At 37.4% G+C, this 19,961-nt stretch overlaps 1 non-coding gene and 1 pseudogene across 1 annotated transcript; one reads left to right on the top strand and one right to left on the bottom strand.

Annotated features, from left to right (window-relative positions):
* Window positions 1-1,653: 1,653 nt before the first annotated feature.
* Window positions 1,654-1,772, top strand: LOC120608665 (uncharacterized; annotated as a pseudogene).
* Window positions 1,773-2,385: 613 nt separating this feature from the next.
* LOC120608623 (U6 spliceosomal RNA) lies at window positions 2,386-2,488 on the bottom strand. The gene has a single exon (XR_005654450.1). It is a non-coding gene; the product is annotated as a U6 spliceosomal RNA (small nuclear RNA).
* Between the last annotated feature and the right edge of the window lie 17,473 nt (window positions 2,489-19,961).

Genomic DNA, 19,961 nt, shown 5'->3' with positions numbered 1-19,961 from the left:
GAAGAACTCTGCCATGATTCCCACCTTTGGGGTGTTCAGAGCAGCCTTGAAGATGCTGGTGCTCAAACTCTCAGGGCCCCCTAGAGGACAGCAAACTTTCCTCCTGAGCTGGGTTATACCTTGGGGTTTCCAGTGGGCAGTTCAGAGAGTCCCTGCCAGCTTCTTCCCCATTCCTCCTCTGCCATCTGGGCTTACTAGGGTCCTGGAAACCTTAGAACTCAGTGTTTCTTCATAGGTATTTTATTTTCGTAAAAACAAACAAACAAACAAACAAACAAACAAAAACCCAACCACAACTTTGGAATGCATTGTCACCCACTAAGCATTTATCGTGTTACTATAACAGACACTGTGGTTTTCTTTGTGACATTCATTTTACCTTTCTCCATTGTATAACACCTCTCTACTCAGTTTCCCCAGTTCTAAATGTCAGTGCCTGGTACTCACCTGGTCACAGTGGCTAATTCAAGGGTCTCTAAAACTGAGGACTCTTGTTCGTTGTGAGAAGTCATATCCTTTCTTTTCTGGATGTGAAGGAGAAAGTGTTCTGCCCTGGTAGCTGCTGGCAGGCATCTTGCAACAGTGATGGAAGCCGGCCTAAGGGAAAAGTAATGTGTGGAGTAAGGGGGAGCCAGGACAACCGCACAGAAATTGTGTCGCACCTTCCGTGAATGCACACTGCTCGATGTTTAAATTTCCCATGGACTTTTTCAGTTACAGGTGCCAGTGAATCTCCATTATAAGTTAAGCCAGTTTGAGTTTAATTTTCTGTTATTTTTACCATAAAATATTCCGATACATGCAGAGCTTTTAAATTCATTTACTTCTCTCAGATTTTGGGTTTCTGATTTCATATTAAAATATTAGCACCTTCTGGGGGCTGGACAACACTAGGTATTTTCTGTATTATCTTTTGCCCTTGTGAAGGCTAAAAAAATATTAATACTTTTCCTTCCACCTTCTAAGTTCTTCTAGCTGGGCTAATAATTAAATTAACAGAGACAGATTGACAGGAGAGAATAAAATTTTAATACATCCCCATAGGGAATTCACATAAGCATGAAAATTCCAAAGACAGTGAGGCAACATTGAGTATATACGACATTTTGGATAAAGGAGAAAGGTGGGGAAGGGGTATTGGATTTCAGAGGTGAGACTGGGCAGTTTGCAGGTAGCTTAGGAAGAGTGGATCATATGTGGCAGGCAAACTCTTGCTGGGGTACTCAGAAACAGTGGGACACAGCGGCTATCTAGCTAACAGACCTCTGCCTGAAGCCTTGCTATTTACCATACTTAATTCAAATTAGGCTAAGGCAACATCCTAAGATTCCGTTCCTGGAGTAGGCCTTTCGATTCAAATCTCTTGGACAGGAAAGCAGAGGATCAAAGATTCTTTTTGAGTCTTTTGTTTCTTAATAGACAGCTTAAAATCAATATCTCAAAGGCAGCTTCAGGGTGGCAAAACTTTGGTCCCTGTTACCCTCACAATCGCCTAATGAGATAGACACTACTATTATTGAATTTCTGCTTTTCAGATAGAGATACTCAGGTTTCGAGAGACTCTGAAGACATAAAGCCTATAAGCAGCAACAGAGTCTGAGTTTGAGCTGATTGCAAATACTATTGCATCTATTTCTTATAGAAATCAGAGATCACTATCGCCATGACACCCTGAACAAGCCTGATCCTGTCTGATCTCAGAAGCTAAGCAGAGTCGGGCCTGGTTAGTACTTGGATGGGAGACCACCTAGGAAGACCAGGTGCTGTAGGCATAAACAATAAATAAAAAATAAGGGATTGTAAGTTGACAAGGTTCTTGCAATCTGTGAGGTCAACAAAGAGTTGCCTCGCCTAAAAAAAAAAAAAAAAAAGAAATCAGAGCTCAAAAAATTCACCTTTGTGGCAAGTTGGTGATAATCACTCTTAATTGTGAAATACTTTTTATATTTCCAAAGCACATTTGAACCTATGTTACCACCATGTTGACAAATATCAATAGTAGGTTCTGAGTGATAGGTCAGGCGCAGATACTACCTGGAAAATCAGTCAAGGTGTATTTATCTAAAGATATAGATGGAAAAAAGTGCTAGGGGGATACACAGTAGAGAGATCACCAATGTTCTCCTATGACAGTCATATTCTATAAGCCTCAGGGTCTCGCAAAGAGGACTTCAACATCACTGTATATGATCAGTCTGAGTGACTGCGGATCACATTGGGACTTGCAGGAAGTGTCACTGAGCAATGGGCAGAACCATCCCCCACTGCACCCCAACTAAACCCAGCTGGATGTTTATAATCATCACTATTGGTGTTATGCCATATGACTCTGGCATAATAGAGTACACAAATATCAAAACACTATTTTTTTTATTTCTCATTTAAAAAAATATGAAATGCTTCACAAATTTACATGCTGTCCTTGCACAGGGGCCCTGCTAATCTCTGTATCATTTAAATTTTTAGTATATGTGCTGGAAGCCAGCACCACACTCCTTCTTTTTAACATTTTCATTCTCCCCCAGGCTAGCACAGTCTCATCTAAGACTTTTTCCGATCCTAGAGTTGCAGAGTTAGAGCAAGGGTCAATCACCCAAATGTCTCTGAGAATCTTACAAGCCCTCGGACTAGCTATAACTCTGTTAGAGTGATGGTCGTAGTTTTACAGATGGGAAAGTTAAGATATGTTAGAGGGGTTAAAATTATTTGGCCTCTAAGTGTACATAGTGAGGTGGTAACAGAACTGAATGAAAACTCAAGAATTTTGACTTGCTGTTCAATCTTTGCTTAACTAGCGTGCATTAGTTTTTCACCCACAGGAAGTAACCTGAGAAAATTCTGTTTAAGTGAATCCCAGCATAAAAGTCGGAAATATCATTGGAAGGCGGGGCCTGTGCCTTTATAAAACCTGAAAGAATTAGCCTGGATTAGTTTGCAGTAATTAATGTTAAAGAGTTGGTAAAGAGACCTGGCATGTGGTTTAATCAGACAGTCTTTTGGTAACCCAGAACAGACACGCTATGATGACTGTGACACCAGTGAGGAACAGCCATGGCTTCTTATCCAAGGGAGTGACCGTCAAACCCAGGATCCTGCTAATTTCCCAGCATGGTGAGGGGCTTCAGAGCCATAACATTTTCCATGGCTTTTTCATGTGTTTTTGATAAAGTGGATAATGGTTTCTTTTCTCATTGCTAGTATTTCATTTTGGCACACCAGTAAAAACCTGAAGTCTTCTACCACCGTAAATTCTAAATGCTCTTGACTGACAAACTTATTAGATAGTAAAGAATTTGAGAGCACCTTAGATGATGAATAATTTTAGACAGTTCCCATATCTCACTTTCTCATTCACTCAAAAGTATTTATTGAATACATTTTGTGTGTTAGGCACTGTGCTAGGTCCTGGAGAGTGAAGAGCAAACAGAGGTGATTCCTGCACTGCTGAAGCTAATGGTTTAGTGGGGAAGGTATCATCAAAGGAGGAAACACAATTAAATGTGTAATTACAAAACATGAGTGAAATGGAAAAGTCTTGAGTGCTATTGAAGACATATACCAGGGGACCATGTTTTGGATTGTGGCACCATTTTCTGAGGAAGTGATGTTTTTGATGAAGACTGAAAAATGAGAAAGAGCTAGCAAGAGAAAGTGGTAATAAGAGTTTTCTAAGTAAAAGCAAAAACAGGTTAGTTGTGCTGAGGAAGGAAAGACTTTGTCCTGTTGGAGTTACTGAAGCCCAAGCATTTGAGTGAGGAGGGATGGGGAGCAGCTGGGAGAGGTAGGTAGGTGCAAGCTCAAGTGACTCTGGTCTTTTGAGCTTTGGAATTTTGAGAGATCTAGGTTCGAATCTTGGCTTCTACTCTTATTTATGATCTTCGACGTATCACTTAATTGCTCTGTGAATCAGTTTCCATTTTACTAAATTAAGGGTAAAATTATCTGCTATGCAAACTAATTCAGATTAAGTAAGTCTTAAATGTATGGTCCACAGCAGTGTCATTTCCTTTCTCTACCATCTGCTTCCTTTTCTCTTCCTGTATTTTTATGTAGAGCTATTACCTGAACAGCAATGTAATATTGGGTTTCTTTGCCCTCTCTCATGATCTTGGATAGAGGTTTGTTATAACTCGAATGAATAATCAAAAGCCCAATAATCTCAAGTTTACTGTTATACAAGAAATTTCAGTTATGTCATTGACATTACCTTATAATTATAATAGATGGATTTAGAATTAGTCATCAAAACTTAGTTTCAAGTCTGCCCTTTCGAGATACTCAGGTTTTTGTTTGCCTAATGTTTTATTTACAAAATAACTGTGCTTTAAAAAAAAAAAACTTGGAAAAGACTGTCTGTTTTGATGCATAATATGAAAGCTGGCTGTGCAACTTAGCAAACCAAAAATATTTATTAAGAAAATATTTCATTTCGGTTATCTGTCATGGTGAAAAGGCAGCTTTTTGTTTCAGTGTAATCAAAGCAACACAGTATGTTTTAGTTTATCAGCTCTGTTGGTTGAGCATGATTGTAGGAAAACACTCGGGCACCTATTCCCAAACAAAATAAGTGCCTCAGATACTCAAACGTTAGGAAGATGTCACAAGATATACCATTTTTCCAAGTAAACGAACTAGATCAAATAATTCTTCTGTTTCTTTCCTTTCCCACTCTTATTATCATAAAGCTTATTTTGAATGAATTTTCTGAAGTGGAAACCAGTACTAGTATCTTTCAAAAATGCTTTTACAGGGAGTTGATGCTTCACACCATCTTAGCGGCTACCTCCGTGACCAAGGACTACAATCTTGGCTTCCGTGGGCCTTAGTGTAAAATAGAACATGATTATATTTCCTACCAATCTCACAGGATTGTCATGGGGGTTGAGCCAGATGCCATTTATAAAATAGTTGAGAGTGGGGAGCATTCATTCAACTCTGAGTTAACGGAAAGGACTAGAAGAATTGTTTTCTAGTCTAGTCCAGGTATCTTATCTTATTTGATATTTGTAACAACCCTACAAAATAGGACTATAAAGTGCTAGACCAAAAGTAAGTGCTGTATGGTAAAGATTTTTAAAGTTCAGTGTTTACAGTTCTCCAAATAATTAAATTCCAGAACTATTCAATAATTCATTTTGATGTTTATCAGCCCGTACCATCAGTAGGTTCTTGTTCCTACGTAACCTCCTGACCCTTTCGTTCTTTACCCTATGCCGTGTTACTTTTTTGAGTGAATTGTAAAATAACTCTTGAAGACTTAAACACATCATTCATTTGTCTTGTCTTCTCTTTTAAGAACTCACTGTTAGACCATAACGTTTATACAGTTTTCTTTTCTTTAATAGTTCTAAGTTTTATAGTTTCCCTTCCAAGTCTCTGGAATTTTTCCTCCGGAGTCTTTTTTTCTTTCTTATTGTCTTCGTAGCGTCCTCTTTTTTTCTTTATAAAAGAGTCTTTCCTTCCCACGAAGTTATGCTGATTTCTTTTTTAACACTGTATTGTATTGCAATCTGTTCTTTTTCTGGCTACGGAGCAGAACACTGCTGGGCTGTTTTGGGGAGGGCCGCATGTTGTCTGATGGAAAACTACCAGTCACTGAAAACACCTGACTCCGGCTGTCCCCCCACCCATCCCCACTCCAGGCCCACTCCAGGCTGGGAGGCCTTCCTCTCATTAGATCTTGGTGGAAATACTTCCCCTTCTCGGACAGGGCATGTCAACTGAGGTCTGTCCAAGGGCTTTACTCCATTCCTATAAACATCATCTGATGGTGTAATTTGGAAGAAAAGGAGAGAGCCAAGGCGGGTTGCGCTGCTGTCTGCTTTTCCTGGCAGGATTGTTGGGGGCATGCTGTTCCCGCCTGTCCTCATAAACTGATTGTTCTCCTCCTCCTGGCATAGCCTAGAGGTTACCACACAGAGTAGGGTGAGGGTCAGGGCTGGTGGGAGGTGGGGTGGGTGACTGGCCACCAGCAAGATGATAACGAACATTAAGGCCAGCAGGGAAAACAAAGCTAGTCAATGAAAGTCCTGAATCTTACACTTTGCTTCACGTGGTAGTCCCAGATGGAAATTCTCTGCAACACAACCTGTAAATATTTTCACCCTTAGTTTATTTTCCTTAGACCTTTTGTCGTCAGGGAGAAATGGAAGGGAGAAAAAAACAAAAAACAAAAAAGAAAAGATGACAGAAAAGTAAATCTCAAAGACTTGGAAACTAGACTCCTAGAAGTAAATTATTCAAAGATGTATTTTCAAAGATATTAAAAAACATGTTCAAATATATGTACTATTCAAAGATATATATTTCAAATATATATACATATATTCAAAGATATGTTTAAACAAAGTTGAGAGCAATGTTGAGAATGTTGACTTTACAGAAGGCAACATGAAGTCAGTATGTCCAATTTTACCAATTGTTAATGAAGGGAAAAGACATATACATTAGCTTATTTTAGACATGATAAAAGAACGAAGGGTTTCACAGGATAGAAAATGAACTGATGTTCAATTTCAAGAGTAAGCAGAATAGAGTCTAAAAATTAAAATTCCTTAAAAATAGAAATTTTCTTTATTAGTGATAAATATAAATTATAATGGCTCCATAATAGTAAAATACTTGTCCTGGTTTTTAAAAAAGAAGTATCATTTTTTAAATTTTAGTTTTTGAGAAACAGTACATATTATAAAACTTATATCTAAAAATAAAGTCTGTAATTTGAGAGCTACCCAATTTTAAGATGAATTTCTTTGACAAGCTCTATTTCCCTGTGACAGAATGTCTCCTTTTAGTTTGAGTTATCATTGCACATTTATGAAATCTGACAGTGTTGTTTTTACCCAGCCTTAGACATTTGGGTCACGGTGACGAGTGAGACATTGCAGAGGTGGGGTAATTTGACTGATTGAATGTGGGTGGTGAAAAAGGTTTACCTGGAGGTGGGAGAGGATTACAGAAAGAAGTAGGCGAGGCGTGGGGCACCAAAGGTGAATTTCACTGTCTGTATCATTTTGCCTGACATTTGAGTTCACAGATGCCTGAGGTTAGTGTAGAATCCAATTCTTCATTAATCTTTGAAATTAGCCCAGAAAGGGTTTCTTGTAGGCAAGTCCAGGGTTCTGAAACTGGGGCCACAGGTGTGTTTGATTGTAAGTTCTTTGTTTCTCTACTAAGTATGTCATCCATTCCCTTTTAGTTAGTAATGACAGTTATTTTGGAGGATGTCATTTGTTTTTTTGTTTGTTTGTTAGTTTTCGTTTCCTGTTTTTATCGATTAAGTACCAAGTGGCCAGACTTCCTGTGCCGTTGGAATCTGAGAGCTTATGGAAGCCAGTTATAACATGGGATGAGAGGAGGCTTTTCTCCTTCGCTCTCAAGAGAAAGCACTACCGACAGCCTTATGTGTTCTAGTGTGGGGAGGCCACAGCTGTGAATGCAATTAAGGGCCCTTGCATTTGCAAAAAGCACAGATCCATAAACTGCAATGACGTCTTTTTAAATGTGTGCCATATTTGGGGGGCAAGAAAATAATTTACAGAAAGGGTGGGATTGTGCTTAAAGCAGATGAATGTGTTCTCAATGTGTCATGGTACGGGGTGGAGCATAAGAATTGCCGATTCTACCATAAAATATTAAAATCAGATGGTGTTCTGGAACTTTTTTTTGGTAGTTGCTTCTCTGGCCTCAGCAACCACCCTGCCTTATGTCCAGATTGGGACCCATTTTCTGCCTAGCTACTTAGACCAGAGAACTAAATGGTTCCATGTGTTACTGGAAAAGAAACAAACAAAGAAACAAAGAAGAGTCTAATGATTTACTTTTTCCATCAGCTTGCCATATTCTTAGAATTTTTAGGTGTATTTTCTACCAGATTATTTACTACTGTGATGCTTCTTCTTACTATTGACAGTGTTTTTTCAGAATGTCTTTGATCAGTGGTTCTTAAACTTTAGTGTGCATCAGAATTACCTGGAACTCTTGTTAAATACAGATGGGCCTCGCAACCATAATTTCTGATTCAATGTAGGATATGGACCTATAATTTGCATTTCTAACAAATTCATCATCTGAGAACTATTCTTTCTTTTTTTTTGGCTTTATTGAAATATAATAGACAATTAGTTGCTCGTATTTACATTGTACAATTCAATGAGGTTTTTTCAATTATAGTTGGCATACAATAATATATTAGTTTCAGTTGTATAGCATAGTGATTAGAGATCTATATAACTTACAAAGTGATTGCCCCACTAATTCTAGTACCCCCTCCCCCCTTACGTATTTATTACATTATTAACTATTTTCCTTATGCTATCCGTTTGTACTTATTAATCCCTTTGCCCTTTTTCTCTGTCCCCCCAACCTCCTTCCCATCTAGTAGCCCTCAAAATATTCTGTGTTAATGAGTTTATTTCCATTTTTTTTGTTGTTTATTTTCTTTAGATTCCACATGTATGTGAAATCATGCGATATTTATCTTTATCTGACTTATTTCATTTAGTTCAATATCCTCTAGGTCTGTCAAGGCAATATCTTTTTCCATCCCATTCTGTTTAGCCTGTGTGTGTCTTTTAATTTGAAGTGCGTTTCTTGTAGGCAGCATATGTAGGGGTCTTGTTTTCTTATGCATTCAGCCACTCTATCTTTTGGTTAGAGCATTTAATTCTTTTCCATTTGAGGTACTTGTTGATAGGAATGTATATTTCTATTCTTTATTCATGTTTTTGATACATATTTTTTCTTCTTAAAGAGGTCCCTCCAACACTTCCTGTAATACTGGCTTGGTGTTGATAAATTCCTTTAGCTTATTTTTGTCTGGGAAGCTCTTTATCTGTCTTTTGACTCTAAATGATAGCTTTGCTGGATAAAGTATTCTTGGTTGTAGATCTTGGGTTTTCATCACACTGAATATTTTGTGCCAAGCCCTTCTGTCCTGCATAGTTTCTTTTGAGAAATCAGCTGCCAGTCTTATAGGAGCTCCCTTGTAGGTAACTGTCTGCTTTTCTCTTGCTGCTTTTAAGATTCTATGTATTTAAGCTTTGACATTTGAATTATAATGTGTCTTGATGTGGGCCTCTTTGGGTTCATCTTGTTGGGGACTCTCTGAGCTTCCTGGGGTTGTATATCTATTTCCTTCACCAGGTGAGGGAAGTTTTCCATCATTATTTCTTCAAATAGCTCTACAACTTGTTTTCCTTCAGGTACTCCTATGACATGGATACTTTTACATTTAATAGTGTCCCATAGTCTCCTTAAGTTATTATTATAGTCTTAGTTTTTTTCCTTGCCATTCTGATTGGGTGTCCTTGACTTCCCCATCCTCTATATCATTGGTTCAATCCTCTTCTTTATCCACTCTGTTTATTCCTTCTAATATACTCTTCATCTCAGATAATGTGTTCTTCATTTCTGACTAGTTCCCTTTTATAATTTCCATTTCCATTTTTATGTTTTTTTTTAATCTCTTTGTTAAAGTCCTCACTGAATTCATCTACACTTCCCCTAAGTACGTTGAGCATCTTTATAACCAGTGTTTTGAACTCTGCATCTGTTAGATTGTTTGACTCTATTATTCCTGGATCTCTGTTCTGTTCTCTCATATGGTTTCTGCTTCTTTGTCTTCCCATTTTGGCTGACTTTCTGTGTCTGTTTCTGTGTACTAAGCAAAGCTCCTAAGTCTCCTGGTCTCATTAGCGTGGCTTTGTGTAGTAGGTGTCCAGCAGCACAATCCTGAGAGGATTTCAGCTGCAGGCCAAGTTTAGCCCCAGCCCATTGAGCATTCAACCCTGTGCTGGTGCTCAGAGTGAGCAGGTCTGTCACCGTGAAAGTCCGCTCGTGGACATGACCCCTCTGGGACCACCCGTTAAGATTCAGTAAGCAATACACAGATGCTGTGCTTATAGCTGCCTCAAGAAACCACACTAGAAACTGAGGCTGCCTCCACCAGTGTGAGTCTTGGCTCTGCTCAGCAAAGAACCCTAGACTTTCCAAGGACACAACTGGATGTGGCTTGTGTGGGACTACGGGTTGGGGGAGGCAGAGTTTCAGGGAATCCTTTGGGCGGAGTGACCTCTGTTACTCAGTTTGATCACTCTCAGCTAAGGCGGCTGTGTCTGCACACTGGGAGAGGGGAGGGCTCACCAGAGGAGCAATGGATACTGCCAGCACTTCTACCTAGGAGGAAAGCCTTGCTTCCGGCCCTTGCTCTGACAACTCAGTGTTCCACTGAAAGTCCCTGGTGCCCCCTGAGCATTCAACCCTGTGCTGGTGCTCAGAGTGAGCAGGTCTGTCACCGTGAAAGTCCGCTCGTGGACATGACCCCTTTAAGAGGTGTCTTCAGCTGCTGTAGCCTCTGTCTCACTCACCCTCTCTGGACTGAGCAGCCTTGTGTCTTCACCCTCTCCCACCTTCTACCATTGCAGGTTGATTATTTCTCTCTCTAGTTGTAGTGCTTCTGTTCATCTAGATCCTAGGTGCCTTTACTTGCTGTTTGATTTAATCACAAGAGGGACAAACAAAGCCTCCATTATCTAAGCCATTTTTCCCTTCTTCAAGGACTATTCTTAATAACAGTTTCCAGGGAACTATAAGTTATAGGAACTCTTATCAGTTCATAAATTGCCAGAACCCTTGAGTGTTCTGTTGGAAGAATTTTAGGAGCCTGTGTTGACCATGTGGTATCTACTACACCTTGCAAGCTGGTTAGTGTCCTGGAAAGATGGGGAGTTGCCAAGGTCGAGATGTTAGACCTGAATATCTCTTCACTCTCAGACAACCTTTGACTAATCCTATGGGCTAGATCTCCAAATCTCAACCACCGGTGAACTCAGAGTGATAAGACCACATTGGTGGAAACTTATTTATTTATTTTTATTAAGATATAATTGACATGTAACATTGTATTAGTTCAGGATTACAGTATGGTTTGATATATGTATAAATTGCAAAATAATCACTACAATAAGTCTAATTAACATCCATCACCACACAGTACAAATTCTTTTTCTTGTGATGAGAACTGTTATCTACTCTACTTTCAAGTATCCAAAACAGTATTATTAACTATAGTCACAAAACTGTACATTGTGTCCCCAGAACTTATTTTACAATGGGACGTTTGTATGTTTTGACCTCCTTCACCTATTTTGTCCATCCTCATCTCCTGCCCCTGGCAACCACCAGTGTTTCTCTGTATCTATTAGTTCATTTTGTTTATTTTTTTTAAGATTTCACATATAAGTGTGATCATATGGTATTAGTCTTTTTCTGTCTGACTTATTTCACTTACCATAATGTCCTCAAGGTCCATCCATGTTGTTGCAAATGGCAGAATTTTCTTCTTTTATATGGCTGAATAACATCCAAGACCATATTTTGTTTGATCAGCATAGTAGACCTGTTGTACTGAGAAGCTTTTTAGTAATTAATACAACAAAAGAGATTTGAGTTTCCTGTTTAAATAACAGGTGGTTGGAATTATTACGTTTGTTTTCAGTAACTCTATGGAAATTTTTGCCAACCATCCCCATGCGATCTAAAGGGGAACAAATAGGTTGGATACTAAGTCTGAGCTTCAATCTCTTAATGTGTGAATGGATGTTAGGAGTGGGAGCCGGAAATTTTTAGTACAAACACCTGGATGCAAAGAGGAACCATTTGTATTTATCTGAAAATCCCTAGGGATGACTACCAAAAATAGCCACCTCCAGTGGCTCTCTTTCTTTACTTTGGTTTATTTTTTCCATAGTATTTATTATAGCAGAATTTATATCATTTGCTAGTTTATTAAACCATCTGTCTTTGCTGAATGTATAGGGACTTTGTCTTGTTCACTTTAGATACTGGGTCCCCAGTGCCAAATGGTTTCTGGCATGTTATTGTTGCTTGATAAATATTTGATAAACGAACGAATGAATGAAACTGTTTTGTTCAGCACCTCACTTCATTCCAAAATTATTGCCCCGCTTATAGAGTTAGCATTTTCCTTTGAAGAAGCAGGTCACCTAAATGTTATAGGTCTGCAGGACGACTTTCTATCTGTGGCATGTGGGAATAACATTGGTATTCTAAAGCAATTATTTAGGCTCACAAGTACAGGAGCTGTGGAGGAGAATAGGGGAAAGCAGAACATTTGAATGCACTGTCTTGAGTTATTGGAACTCCTTATAATTATTGTCAAGATTATAAAATTAGTATAACATCTCAGCCTGTTTTAATAACTCTTCTTTACCTTATATAGTTTCTTGAGTTAATTCTCCTAATTTTGAGTTCAATCATTCCTAATAACTGCCTTAGTAGGCAGCATTATTGGCTATCAAAACTTTTTAACTTTCCACTGAGGATCCCTTAATAACGGGTGTAGCCTGGCTTGAGAGTGGCTCTGCTACACACTTGCTTGGGCTTTACTCAACAGCAGAGAAGGGATTGTTCATTAGTTAATTGTAAGAATTTAATTTTTTTTATTTTTATGGTAATTTAAAACATGTAACATAAACATTTTCTAGGTCATCAAGCTGACCACTTCTAACTAAGTTCTGCCACCATGTTTTAGTGCCCTTGTATGCTTCTTGTCTGTGATGGTTGTGTTTGGGACATGCATTTATGATAAACTGTCATGCATATATGAGGAAAGAGCAGTGACAGGTTGATATATAATGAAACACTTGTACCAAGTGAAGATCAGAACACATTGCAGAGACCCCATATGAAGGAGCTTGCATTGAGCCTGTAGATCTGTGATGACAAACCATTGGAAGGACTCAGGTAAGACAGAGGTAATGAAGATAGAGACAAGAAGAAGAAATGTTCATGGTGTTGAATTAGCATGGCTTGGTGATTGTCTCTTGGGAAAGGAGGGTAGGATGGTGAAGGAGAGAAAGTATTTAAGGATGACTCTTCATGAGCAACATAGAGATTTCTCCAAAAGAAAAAAATTTTTTATAGTATCTGGTGTTGACTTAAATTAGTTATATGACGATGTAACTTAAATATGTATGTATATAAATTAAGTATGAATTTCCTTTATTAGTCTAATAAAACCTAACATAGTTACAAATTCAAGACTATAAAACCAGTTAATTCTAAATGAACAACTTTAATTTTATGTGACAAATATTGTTTTGATAAAACTAAATCACTACTTGCAAACTAAATATAGCACAGACTGCTGCAGCACAGGATATTTTGAGTTAGGATAGCAAAAGGTGGTGAATAATTGTCAATACACAGCTCACGGACACACCTAACCCTTTTAAAGAAGAGGCCCTAATTTGTCAAGTTCGAGAGACTTATTTTAACACTCTATTTATCTGAAAGTCTTCTCTGACAAACCCAGCTAGATTGGAGGCCCCTCTTCGGGATCTGTGCAGAGTTCTATCATTTAATTTACCTCAAAACATTGTGATTCTTATGTATTTGTCTTTCTCTGAAAGCAGTTTTTAAAGTGTCCTCAGAGGCTGGAATAGTGCCTAGCATATAGCAGCACAGTAAAAGTTTGTTGGTTGAATGAAGGCTTTATATTTGGGCTTAAAAAAAAAAAAGATTGATTAAGCTAAATAAAAAGCCTTAGGGGTATATTAGTCAGAGTTCAGTCTGAAGAGAAGAGACATTATGAGTGCTATGGGATAAGGGATTTTTATAGGAATTAGATCTTATGCAATTGAGAAGGAGCTGGGGAAGTGAAGGTTTGGAGTGGGGAGGAGTCAGATAATTGGAGAAAAATTCAGCAGCCAGGCATAGACAAGCTAAGCCCGTCCAGTGATGTGGTAACCTCATGTTCAGGTCTGTGGGAAGCTGTTTAGCTACCACCTATGTATCTGGTCATAGGTGTTGGGCTGCTGTTGGTCAATGGTGTCGGTAATTGGGAGGAAGAACTGGACATGGAACAGAGGAGAGCAAGGACAAGCTTGGTTCTGTAGGGCCCCTTTGCATATTTCTGTCACCATGTCTGACTCCAACAGCTTTCAGAGAGTAATGGCCGTTGATTCGTTTCTGCCTTCTAAATCTCACACAAGTTCTTCTTGCTCAACTCAGACCCACAAACACAGAAGGAGAGGATTTTGAGAAACATAGTTTCAGCTTAACGAAGTTCACACATTATAAACCACCACAATCAGATTTCTGCTTTTGGCAGTATGGCTCTCAAGGAAACACTTTCTCCAGCATCTCTGGTCTCATAAGAGTAGTAGAAGTCTCCAAGGATCCTCTCTCCACAAATATAATAACCAGTAGGGTAGGGAACAATGAGAGCATGAAGCAGAGTTTCCTTGAGAGCATATGTCAATAGTCGCACTACTGTCAAGATGTTGGGCCTTGGTATGATGTCCAGGCGGAGGCACTGAGCCTGAGATAGCCATCGTGAACAAAAGCAGAAGCAATTCTCTCTGGAGGAAATCTTCAACAATTCATTTTGTCGATTAAGCAATCATTTCACAGTCAAAGGTCACTCTGCACATTGGAAGGTGAGCCGCTATGCATGAGAGTCAGAAGGAAAAATAAACCACAGATTTAGACCCCCATAGACTTCCTTTGTCAGAATTGTCAGTTACAGAATGTAAGGCAGCTATGCTAAAAATATATATTTTTTAAAATAATGGACGCAGTTGCAAAGATGAATAAGCAACAATACATAGGTAGACTTGAAAATAAAAGAAATATTTGGAAATAGAAAATACAATTGTTCAGAATTTAAAAACTCAGCGAGGGAGCGGGTTTAACAGCTGATTCGATATGGCTGTAGTCACCACAGCAGAGGGATAAAAACAATCCGAAAATCTGAAAAAGAGTAGATATGTGAGGAAATCTAACATATATGTAATTGGAGTCCCAGGAAGCGAAAATAGAATGAAGGTGATTAGGCAATATTTAAAGAGATATGTGCTTTAAGTTTTCCAGAATTAACCACTTCCACAGATACTAGAAATAAATTGTTTCAAAAGAGTAGAAAGTCCAAATTGTTCTAAAACTGTTAAAGAATTTAACTAGCAGTTAAAATTTTTCCTTGAAGAGATCTGCAGGCCTAGATTGTTTTACAGGCAAGTCTTATCAAATTTTCAAGAAGTAAACTTAAATTATTTTAGAAAATAGAAAACTTAAACCCATTCTATGATGCCACTGTTGCCTTGATACTAAATCCAGACAAGCTCAGTATGAAAAAGGAAATTACAGGTCAATTTTACTTGTTAACATAATATACAGACAGAACCCATCAGTCAATAATGAATACTCAAGGGACTCTAATCCAAATCTGTTAGAAATGGCTAATAGAAGTAAAAACTAGGAACAGAATGTACGAGCATTGAAATCAAGAAACAGTGCCAGGTATATTCTGTCAATTTCCACTTTTAAGGAGAGGGCACATAAGGAGATACAAGTTTTTGGAAATGTTCTGTTTTTTTAGATTGTCAGTCATGCAGGGTGTTCTTTATCTTATTCTGCTTAAAACTTACATATTCATTACATATATTCTTTTGAATATGTCAAGAATTATGTATAGATGTGTATGTGTATATATGTGTAATATGTGTACATATACATATATGTACACATGTTTGTGTGTGTAGAGACGTAGTTATCTTCAATGGAAAGGTGGCAGCATAAAAATAAGCTTATTATGGACTAAAATGGCCAAAAAGAAATAAATAGAATAAAACTGCATTGGCTCTGGATCTAAAAACTAATGCTAAGCACAAGCTATGCACCTTTGGCAATTTGAGCCAAATAAAATACAGTTTATACCCAAGTTACCAAAGTTGCAGCAAATAAGCCAATACTCAACTGCCTGTTTAGAAAATAAATGCAATATTACAGAAAACAGTAGAAGAAGTTCTCAAAAGCTCTTCGAACATTCCTTGTTCAGTGATTCTCAACTTTGGGTTTGGGGCCCAGAGTATCAGAATTCATCAGAGGACTTTTCTAAAATATACACATATCTTCATCGGTTTTTGATATATATAGCATGCCCTCCAATAATGTTTCATTGTAAGGTTGATGAGGGGGAAAAAAAGTTCTGGCTAGGGCAGCTGTCTGTAGTTTGCATGTTCTCTGCATGTCTGTGTGGGTTTTCTCCAGAATCTCGTTTCCTCCTGCATCTCAAAGATGAGCATGTCAGGTGAACTGGCATGTCTAAGTTGTCTCAATCTGAGTTCGTGCGCGTGCGTGCGTGCGTGCGTGCGTGTGTGTGTGTGTGTGTGTGTGTGTTAGGGGGCCCTGTGGCAGAAGGATGTCCTGTCCAGGGTGGGCGCCTGCCTGGTACTCTGAGCTGCCAGGATAGGCTCGGCCACCTGTGTCCCTAGAATGGAGTAAGCAGTTTGGAAAATAATGATCTACTTGTTTCTATTTGTCTTTTCTTAAATGTGTGTAAAGCCCTTAATATGGAACATGCTACATAGTAAACCCTCAGTAAATAAAATTATAGTTTATAACAATGAAGACATAACTGTCCTAAACCATTACCCACAACATGTTTATGTGTATGTATATATATAAAGGAAAAAAGTTGTTTAATGGACTTGGGTTGTTTTGCATGATCAGCAACCATTAGCAGCTGTGGGGAACCATATTCAGATATATTAGCTGAAGAACTTGTTCAAAGAACCTTTGAACTATTTTATTAGAATCCCGGTACTGCCAGCAAACTGGGAAATGGTATAGATAAATGATCCTTGAATTTCTAATTTGTGATTCTGAGTTGGACCCCAAAGGGTTTTTGTGGCTCAGATCTGACTTTTAGGACTGAATCCTGCAGCCTGTCTTGGTACCAGATAGTTGAATTTGCTTCCCTCATGAGTCTCCCTTTAGTAAAACTTATTTTTCATTTCACTGAGCATTCATGGAGGTACTAGTCTAAGTGTTGCTTTCTTTTTGAGGATTTTATAAAATTGCAGAAAATTAAAGAGAGCTTGTTGAATTCAAATGTCCACTATTTTTTCTATAAACATGTTAGTTGTGGCCATGAAATTAATCAAATACAGAACCTAAAACAAAACAAAAAGAAGAGAAAGCTTAACTATACTGTGGAAGAAGACAGGATCTTTGTCTAGTTGAAGATTAGACCCCAAAGTATTGAGATGTTCGTTTTGTCCTTCACTTACAGTCACTATATCTTCTGAGTTTTAGCCTTACTAATATTTGGGGTTCTTAAAATTATGTTGTAATATTGTTGAGTTGTTAATATTATTGAAGTTATTGTAACAAAGTTATAGTGCTTTAGTCCTTAGAAATTAAGCATTTGAATTTATCTATTAATATGCTCTTACATTCTTTTATTTCAGAAGAAGTTATTACAAAGTTATGAGTCATGTAAAGAAACATTAAAGCAATTAACTTTTTAAAAGGCATTTTCTTTAAAGCTTTTGCTAGAAAGTGTACATTAAGATCTTGCTAGTTTAGGATTAAATGTGAGCAATTCTAGGACACTTTACATGTTTTTTTAGTTCTCTATCATCTAACCCTTTCCTCAGCATGGTCAAGAAAACTGCAATAATACCTTTGTGTAAGAATAGTATTGGATACTTCGTGTATCCAATAATTACTCTCACTTTTATTTTAGTTGCTGAATTTCTCCAAGCACATCCTCTATTAGTATACTATTGAAATCTTTTAAAATTGTTTTTATTGTAATATATAACAAAGGTATAGAAAACTTTATGAAACAAATATATAACACAATATTATTAGTGGAATACCACTGTAACCATATTAAAAATTTTAAAAAGTGAATATTAGACACCCTTATATGTTGCTGAAAGAAAGTAAATTGGTGCAGTATTTTTGAAGGGATATTGGCAATTTAAAATTTGCATGCATGCTTTGCTCCAGAAATCTCACTTCTAGGAATTTATAGAATATACAAATATACATCCATATATATATCAAATACAGGTATATACTCCATTAATGTCATTATTTTGAAAATCAAGTTATGTTGGATTTGCCCCATGGCAGTCCTTTCAAACTGATGCTTGTGTTCCTTTGAAATACCCCCTTATTTGTTTGTTTGTTTGTTTATGTACATTTTCTGATACAAAAAGATGTTGCAGGCTAATCTTGTACCTTTTTTCCCCCACTTCTGGAATAAGCCTCTTCTCCAAAAAAACAAACAAACCCTTGTTCCCTCTCATAAGCATACATGTGATGGTATTTAGGGCTCATCTGGATAATCCAGGATAAGCTTTTCTGCTTAAGATCCTTAATTTAATCATGACTTTTTGCCTTATAAACAATTTTCGCAGTTTCTAGAGTTTGAGACGTAAATGTGTGTGTGTTGGGTGAGGATGGAAGTATTATTTTCAGCCTACAACAAAGGATACAGGTTGTCTTTGGTCACTGCTTCAAACATACTTGCAGATTTTGATGTGCAGTTTTCATCATCATTTTTCAGAGATTCTGTAATTTACTTTTGTATATCTCATTTCACCCAAGAATCGTGTATTAGAAGACTTTTAAATTGGTTCATTCTTCTATGTTTTCAGAACATATCATGTTCACATACTTTTCTTCCCACGCTGGCCCTACCTTTGTTTTATTCTTAGTTCTACCATTATATGTCTGAAATGCTCATTAGTTCTGTTTACTTCCACTCATCTCTTGCTTGGACAAACCCTCTAGGTCAGGGGTCAGCAAACTTTTTCTCTAAAGGACCAGACTGTAAATATTTTTGGCTTTGCGGGCCACATACACTCTTTGCAGTGGTTGCCCCTTCCTCCTCCTTCATCTCCATCTTGTACAACTCTTTAAAATATAAAACATTCTTAGTTTGTAGACCATGTAAAAATAGGTGACAAGCCAGATTTGGCCCATGGGCTGCTGCCAACTCCTGCTTTAGAAGACTCTTCAAGAAGGACTTTGGAGACCTGTATGCCCCTTCCCTCTCTCAGGTGCCATGTACTACCATGTACTACCAGGTCTTGAATCTGTGTTCAGAATTTTTTCATTTACATTGAACTTTTTCTAGGGATAATATTGTTTATATTTTGATTAACTCCTTTATTATTTTAAGAGTTTCTTAAGCCTCCTGTGCCACTACTCTGTACATCTACAGGCTTACATTGTTTTGAGAGCTATGCCGGAATTTAAGTTCTATTTCTCTACTTTCAGGTGATTTGAAATTTATGGTATTCTCTATTAAAGACATGTGTCACTTTTTTTTTTTTTTAATACTCCTCGTTGGTCTTTTAGCCTCTGGAACTACAAAAAATTCATTTTTGTTGTTTATAAGCTACCCAGTTGGTGGTATTTTTTTTATAGCAGACTAAGGCAATGATCATTTTATTTATTTATAAATGTTCGGAATAATGAGTTGGTACACTAGCAGACCATATAGATGACCAATGAGTTGTTTTTTAATTTTTTTCATTATTAACTCATGGATTTTATATTGAATAAAGTCATAATCTGTAACTTCTCTAACATACCCACCAACTATTTTAATTTTTACATATTCTTTTCTGATTTTGTCCATTGGCTTACGTATTTTTACCTAGCTATAATTAACAAATATAACTGATTTTATATTCTACTTAATATTGTGTAATGTGAACTTAATGAGAGTGGGAATTTCATTCTATTTTGGTCACTAATATATTCCTAGTGTCTCAAATAGTGATCAGCACATAGTAGGTGCTCAGTAAAAGTTTGTTGGATGACTACATGAGTGAATATGCTTCAAAAGTGTTTCTTTTAAATATTTACACTCATCAAGCATATTAAAATGTTGTGGCATGGTTAAAGAGAACTGTTTATTTCCATAGTAATTCTATTAATTCTTCTGAAACTACTGTTTATCAGTCTTTGAAAGGTGACATCCTAGAAAAAATACGCTATTTTATTTCCTGGAAGTAATTAAGAAAGTTATTATTTGCGTCATGTCAATCTGAGAAGAACATAACAAGTATTTTAGAGGTCTTATTTTTAAGCTATGATCCTTGATATTTTTATTAATGTTTGGAATGGTATAATGG

The sequence above is a fragment of the Pteropus medius genome, unplaced genomic scaffold, assembly GCF_902729225.1.
Source record: "Pteropus medius unplaced genomic scaffold, Ma_sr-lr_union100, whole genome shotgun sequence".
NCBI classification, from domain to species: Eukaryota; Metazoa; Chordata; class Mammalia; order Chiroptera; family Pteropodidae; genus Pteropus; species Pteropus medius.
Note: the sequence above shows the minus strand (reverse complement) of the source record. Positions and strands in the feature narration are given on the sequence as shown.